Raw genomic sequence first — 6,712 nt, 5'->3', positions numbered from 1 at the left:
AACTAAAAAAGCTTCTGCCCAGCCAAGGAAACCATCAACAAAATGAAAAGGCAACCTACCAAATGGGAGACAATAATTGTAAAAAAAAAAAAAACAAAAATGTATATCTGATAAGGGGTTAATATCAAAAATACATAAACACAACTCAGTAGCAAAAAACAATCTAATGAAAAAACAGGATTGGAACAGATGTTTTTCCAAAGATGACAAATGGATGGCTAAAAGGTACATGAAAAGGTGCTTAACATCACTAATCATCAAGGAAATGTCCTCAAAACCACAATGAGATACCACCTCACATCTATTAGAATGGCTATCTAAAAGACAAGAAATAACAAGAATTAGCAAGGATGTGGACAAAAGGGAGCCCTTGTGCACTGCTGGTGGGAATGTAAATAGGTACAGCCATTACTGTTGGACAACAATATGGAGGTTCCTCAAAAAATTACAAATAGAACTACTGTATGATTCAGCAATTCCACTTCTGGGTATTTAGCCAAAAAACAAAACACTAAATCAGAAAGATACCTGCACTCCCATATTCACAGCAGCTTTACTTACAATACTCAAGACATGGAAGCAACCTAAGTGTCCAATGTGGTATGTATATTTATACATAATGGAATATTATTCGGCCATAAAGAAGAAAATCTTCCCATTTGCAACCACACAGATGGATCTTGATGGCATTGTGTGTGAGCGCTCAGTCGTGTCCAACTCTTTGCAACCCCACTGACTATAGCCCACCAGGCTTCCCTAGCCGTGGAATTTTCCAGGCAAGAATATTGGAGCAGGTTGCCATTTCCTTCTCCAGGGGATCTTCCCAACCCAGAGACTGAACCCATGTCTCTTATATCATCTGCACTGGCAGAGGGGTTCTTTACCACCAGCACCACCTGGGAAGTCTTGATGGCATTATGATAAGGTAAGTAAAGTAAGTTAGACACAGAAAGACAAATACTGTATGATGTCACTCATATATATGGAATCCTAAAAAAAAAAAAAAAAATTTAACCACCCCTAAACAACAACAAAACTCCACAAACTCACAGATACAGAGAACAGATTGGTGGTTATTAGGAGTCAGGGAGCAGGGAACGGATGCAATGAATGAATGTGGTTAAAAGGCACAAACTTCCAGTTATAAATAAGTCTTGGGGATATAATGTACAGTATGAACAGACTATAGTTAATAATACTGTATTGTGTATTTCAAGGTTTCTAGGAGTAAATTTTAAAAATCCTTATTATAAGAAAAAAAAAATGTGTTACGTGCAGTGACAAACGTTAACTAGTCTGCTTGTGGTCATCACAATATATACAAATAATGAACCATCATGTTGTACACCTGAAGCTGTTATACGTCAACTGTATCTCAAAAACAAAAACACTTCTATTTATGCTACAGATAATCTAATTGGGTACAGAAGCCACTCCAAGGAGATCTGGTCACCCTATGGATATCACAGATATATCAAGAAAAGACTGAGGTCCACTAAAAGTCTCTCATCAGGTCATTTTGGATCCTGTCCATTGCCAGGATGTCTTCATTTGTCTCTAACACACGCCCACTATCTGTCATCTGCCTCTCTTGAATTATATGATTACCATTAAGATCAAGAAACCCATTTCCTTTGCAGCACTTTTCACCATCATCTCTAGCTTAATCTTTCTAAATCCACTCTTTATCCTTCTCTAACATGAGAAGACTGACCTAAATGGTTCCCCTAGGACTCCAGCTTTGACTAGGCTTGGCCAGTGGGGAGCCCTGACAGACTGGAGGGTTGATTTTGACAGGCTACTTTTCTAGATCTGAAGTCACATTTCTTACCAAAGTGCCTTCTTTACATGACCTCCTTCTAGCTTCTCCTTGCTATTGCCTCTTCAGGCAGGCCTAGCGATAAGATATCCCCTTGTTACTACCCCTGGAATATTCCCCTATTTCTTGGGGTTTCCCTAAACTCTGTCCATACCTCCTAAATAGTCCTATATTGTCAAACTGTCATCAAATTATTCTAAAATTAGAATCTGTTTCTGGCTAGGACCCAGACTGAAATATTTACTGGGACCAATGTGGACATACAAAACAGATCCTTTAAATGGGGTTCATTGGGCTGCTAGGAGCAGCACAGAGATAACCTCCTTGCTGGGAGGAAAATAATTTTAGGGCATAGAGATTTCTCCAATTATACTAGTGGTAGAAGTGAATAAAAGTGCAGGTGAGGGCAAGATGTTAAGAGATCAAGTGGCCATAGCATTTAGTTGCTATGGTGAAAATAATGATTTTAAAGATGTGGAGCCGTCTGGATTTTCAGTCACCTTAGAGAATAAACACAGAGAACAGGAACAACCAAGAGCTGTGAGCATACAATTCAGACCCAGAAGAGGATCACCAGAAGGACCCTATGGAAATTTTGAAGTAGTTCTGATTTTCAACAATTGCAAGGCAAATATGACTAAGGATTGAACCCCACTCTGATTGAAATGGTTGCAGAATTGCAGTACCAATTAAATTCAGAACTTGGTATGAGATACGGTTAAGAAAACTGGTGAAGAACAATGGAAAGCACTTGGGTAGACACCAATGAGGCTAACACGGCCACCCCATTCCTCAGAACCTCTCTTCGGATGAAACAGTATCCTTTATCTACTTATTTGAGCATGTCACACCTCCAGACGATTCAAGCTTACTCCTGACTACACCTGGAGCATTTGCCTCACAAGCTGATACCACACCTCTCCACTACTCACCCCCACCACTGTCACAGGCTCCAGGCCCATAATGAGACTTAGATCTCAACTTAGCCCTGATAGAAAAAAATGCGAGCATTCCCAGATCCTAGAGATACCTGTTGTTAGCACTGTAAAAACTGCAAGATCTCTGTTTTAGCAAAAGCCATGAGAGAAATGGTGGGAATAGATTCTAAGATGGACCAAATGTAAATTACATTTGGAATGAATTCACTGTCATGGGTGCAAACATCTGGGGCCTGGAGTTTAATGTGTTACTTTAAACACAAGAAAACAACCTATTCTGTTAAACTGGTTAATTAAAACCTGGAATCAAACTGGGCCTACTTCTAATAACTTCTCAAACACCATAGGGAACAGTGTTCAGAGGTACAGGGTGATGGAATGTTGTAATGGATTATTACTCTCTTCTCCAAAGATAAGAGATGTTTTGAAAAAGGTGTAAAGACATTCTTGAAGAGTTTTGCAGTCTAAGCTAGAGATCATGGTGAAAACTGCTGCAAAGGAAATGGGTTTCTTGATCTTAATGGTAATCATATAATTCAAGAGAGGCAGATGACAGATAGTGGGCATGTGTTAGAGACAAAAGATCATAATTACTGAAATAAGTTATGGGAAGGTAGGAGTTATCAGTGTTCTGATCCAGAGGAATCTGTGCCAATGAAAACTTGACCACAGCTCCCTAAATATGAAGCAGATGGACAAATATTTAAGTGATTACTGTTACATTTAATTAGATACCAGAGAACCCGTGTGATGTGCTCACCCCCAGCTCATCTCTGACCTAGTCCCTCACTGATTGTTGCTGAGTCAGGTGGTTCTTGAATCATGCTTGTTTTTTTGCTATTTCAGGTTGAGCTCTGCTTACTCCCTTACTTTATAGGATGGATGCCTGGTCCTTTCTGCAACTCTTCTGTGCTTTCCTGTTGTAGATTGTGATCCTGTGCTGCCTGCCCTCTAGGGAAAGTCATGAATTCTTGAGGTTCCTGAATCCTTAACTCCTGACCTGTTCCCTTCAATGTATTCTTTGTAAAGGTTCTTCATACATGTTGTCAAATTGGCTATCCAGAAAAGCTAGTAAGTCAGTGGTTATTAGTTGCCATTTGGTTAACCATTATGCCAATGGTTATAGTTGCCATTTCTTGACAATTCTGTTAAAATTAAGCTTTACTATTCCTTTCATATGTTATGAGCACCAAATGCTGTTTTTATTATTAGTAAAAACAGTATATCCCCTGTTTACTGGTTATCCTTTTTTCATGAATTGACAGTTCACTTTTTAGACCAGCTTTCACTGATGTTCAACTTTTAATTTTTGCTTTTAATAAATATCAACCTACATTATAAATTCATCTAATGAATGTACCTGCATGATATAAATGTAATATTAGTTTTTTTCCCCACACCAATGTGAAGTGATAATTTATGATATACTAAATTCTTACAAACATCTAGGTCTAGTTACAGTTCTGTTCCAGAGATTTCAATTCCTAGGTTAGTACCATACTATGTAATATTAACTAGTTTTTTTTCCCCACACCAATGTGAAGTGATAATTTATGATATACTAAGGTTCCTATTATCACTTCTCTTTAATAAAAAGTTCATAGTTATTTTAACGTGTTACTTCTACAAAATGAACCTTACATCACTTTGTGAAAGAAATCTTCCCAATGAAATGTTTAGTTAAAATTTAATAGTTTAATGTGGGGAGATTCAACATCTCTACAATAATCTTCTCATCTAGAAACATATTCCCACTTGTTCAAGGTATTTTTTTGAGGGAAGTGGGATGTATATAGTGTATCTAAATTCACTTATTAAATCTATGGTTTTCTTTGAAGCTAAGTATGTTTAACTTAGTATACATATCTTTTATTTTTTGGAAAGCTTAGAGATCTAGGAGGTAAAATAAGCATTTTCCTGAGAAAAAAAGATAAAAAATGAAAATAGTACTTTTATCTTTCAATTACCCAAAATAAAATAGCTTATAAAAAAGGTAAACTATTAGACTCAGAATGCCTAAAATGAGAATGTTGTAATCCATTATATTAAACATATCATTGCTTTGATGAATGACTGAACTATGTACCTCAAGAATTTATATTTGGAGTGTTTTGCTTTTGTTCGGGAAATTCATATAAATAAAGGACAACTTGTGGAGAATCCTATCAATTACTTCTGTAGGGATTTGTCTTAAGTTTTGTGGTATAAAGGATGAACAAATGAGCACACAATAATTTTTCACATTTATTAACTCATTGTAGGGAGGGGTTCCGGAGAAGGCGATGGCACCCCACTCCAGTACTCTTGCCTGGAAAATCCCAGGGATGGAGGAACCTGGTGGGCTGCAGTCCATGGGGTCACGAAGAGTCAGACATGACTGAGTGACTTCATTTTCACTTTTTGCTTTCATGCATTGGAAAAGGAAATGGCAACCCACTCCAGTATTCTTGCCTGGAGAATCCCAGGGATGCAGGAGCCTGCTAGGCTGCCATCTATGGGGTCGCAGAGTTGGACATGACTGAAGCGACTTAGTAGCAGCAGCAGCAGCAGGGAGTGGTTCCCTTCAGAATACATTTTCCACCTTTGGATAAGGTATGAACCCTGACAAAAGCCACCATCAACATTCATTGGGCATGTCTCCAGTGTGTTTCTTTGGGGGCAAACTAACATAAGCATATTGGTTCAAGAATCCTCTGGGATCCCGAGGCAGCTTACAGAAGAAAGGCAGTTCTGGTACACAGAGGATTAGGACTCTGTTGACCTTTTAATGTTTGGGATAAATGACAGCCTTAGGGTTATGGATGTCTCTCAAGCCTAGATCCCAGAGTACTTAAACAAATGCAGATATTGAGAATACATGTAGATTAATAACATATCTACCCACCATTGCAGCTGATAATACTCTTTCAGTTCCAGGCCCCACTCAGCACCAGGACACCCAAAGACATCACCACGGGTGGGGTAACTGGCGGTCTCTGTGGTCTTTGCATTAATTCAGAGTCAGTCCTTAGAAGTGTCCTTCTATATTCTCATGAGCTCCTGGTTGCTTGTGATCTTCTTATAAGGACTGAAAGTTTGAGTTTTATTAGATGTCAACTCCAAGGGTATTGCTTGGCTCCGCCCTAATATCTACTTCATCAATAGATCAGGTGAATGTAAGTATTCCATAGGTTTCATTTATGAACTAGGGAGAAATGATGGTGAAAGGTTGTTGAATCACGCGAATACACTGGGATTCTTGGCCCCCGGAGGAGAAGAATTCAATCTGGGGCCAGAGACGAGGCTTGATTACTCAGAGCTTTTGTGTAATAAAGTTTTATTAAAGTATAAAGGAGATAGAGAAAGCTTCTGACATAGGCATTAGAAGGGGGCAGAAAGAGTACCCACTTGCTAGTGTTAGCAATGAAATTATATACTCTCTAATCAATCTAAAGAATGTCTGGAGGTTGTAAAGACCTCACCAGACCTATTCCCATAATTTACATTTTAAGATAACAGAATTAGCCAGAAGGTTTAATCTAGAGATTGTCTTTAAGCAGGATACATTATTGTTATATAATCCTAAGGAATGTGGAGAAAGAAAAAGTTTGTCCTTTTTTTCTCTTTGAGAATTCCAGACCCCTCTCTCCTTGGGGACCCCTAGACTCCTTATCAACCTGCCTAGGAAATGACTCTCTCATTCCCCCCTTTTCTTTTAGGAGAATTATGTTGTCTAGGGAAAAGGGGCGTCGTTCTCGTTCCATAACTACTTTTGAGCTGACAAGGGGTGTTGTCCCTAAATTGGTGAGGCAACATATTCTCCTAATCCTCATATTGAGGATATCTTATCCAGGGGCCCCAAATAGTAGTTGGAGGAAGCTACAGCAGTGGCAGGAGTTTGAGCAACCATTTGTAACTTAAAAGCTTTCATGTGGCTAGAAACAAATCCAGTTATACAATTATAGATGCAAGCAAC

The sequence above is a fragment of the Bos mutus genome, chromosome 15 (genome assembly GCF_027580195.1).
Source record: "Bos mutus isolate GX-2022 chromosome 15, NWIPB_WYAK_1.1, whole genome shotgun sequence".
In the NCBI taxonomy this organism is placed as follows: Eukaryota; Metazoa; Chordata; class Mammalia; order Artiodactyla; family Bovidae; genus Bos; species Bos mutus.
The sequence above is the reverse complement of the archived record's forward strand: the minus strand, read 5'-3'. Positions refer to the sequence as shown.